General features: G+C 48.1%; 1 protein-coding gene across 2 annotated transcripts in view; it reads left to right on the top strand.

Annotated features, from left to right (window-relative positions):
* LOC105554959 (chromosome unknown open reading frame, human C12orf10) overlaps positions 1-1201 on the top strand; it is a 10846-nt gene that overhangs the window by 8766 nt on the left and 879 nt on the right. The window lies entirely within an intron of this gene.

The following is a 1201-nucleotide window of genomic DNA, read 5'->3' as shown; positions in this document are numbered from 1 at the left end:
CTGTGTTAGCCAGGATGGTCTCGATCTCCTGACCTCGTGGTCCGCCCGTCTCGGCCTCCCAAAGTGCTGGGATTACAGGCTTGAGCCACCGCACCTGGAGTATGTCTCCTTCTTTCTACATAGACACAGTAACAGTCTGATCTCTTTTCCCCACATCACCCCAACTAAATAAACCCATCTGTGATTAATCCATTCTGGTGCCCTTGCTGCTGCACGTAACTGCTGGGCCCACATGATTGTGGCAGTTCATGACAGTTCAGATGTGTGAGGTGTTCTACTTCATCTACACCCTTCCAAAGGGAAATCCTTCTTGCTCAAGGGTAGCCCATTCCAATCCTTTTCTTCCCCCTGAAGCCTCTACAGCATCAAACTGATCGTCCGTGCCTCTTCGCAAAAGAAGTTGAGCATTTCCGCAGTCTCCCACCTCAAACATCCTCAGCTCCCTCCTACCAGTTAAGGGAAATTTCTTCCCTTCTGTTGGAGGTTAATCCTCTGTCCTGTTTCCAATCTATTACTTTCCTCTGGGATTCCTTTTTCTTTTTTTCTTTTTTTTTTTTGACACGGAGTCCCCCCTCTGTCATTGAAGCTGGAGTGCAGTGGAACGATCTCGGCTCACTGTAACCTCTGTCTTCCAGGTTCAAGCAATTCAACTGTCTCAGCCTCCTGAGTAGCTGGGACTACAGGCGCCCACCACCACACCCGGCTAATTTTTGTATTTGTAGTAGAGACGGGGTTTCACCATATTGGCCAGACTGGTCTCGAATTCCTGGCCTTGTGATCCACCCCTCTCGGCCTTCCAAAGTGCTGGGATTACAGGTGTGAGCCACCGTCAGCCTATCCTCTGGGATGTCCTGTCACAGTTCCACTAGTGTCTCTGCCTCTCCTTCTCTACAGCCTAAAACCCTTCTCAAGTATCTTCTATCTTGAAAAGAAACAAAGGTATAAAAACAAAACCCTTCTTCAATTATACCACACCACAAAAAGTAGTTATCTTGGAGAGAGGGATTATGATGTTTTAAGTCTCTCTCCTTTTTTCTTTTTTTAGCATACATATTTTGTGTTTTTTTTGTTTTTTTGAGACAGAGTCTCGCTCTGTCTCCCCAGCCGGAGTGCAGTGGCCAGATCTCAGCTCACTGCAAGCTCCGCCTCCCGGGTTCACGCCATTCTCCTGCCTCAGCCTCCGGAGTAGCTGGAACTACAG

The sequence above is a fragment of the Mandrillus leucophaeus genome, unplaced genomic scaffold (genome assembly GCF_000951045.1).
Source record: "Mandrillus leucophaeus isolate KB7577 unplaced genomic scaffold, Mleu.le_1.0 Scaffold118, whole genome shotgun sequence".
Lineage (NCBI taxonomy): Eukaryota > Metazoa > Chordata > Mammalia > Primates > Cercopithecidae > Mandrillus > Mandrillus leucophaeus.
Note: the sequence above shows the minus strand (reverse complement) of the source record. Positions and strands in the feature narration are given on the sequence as shown.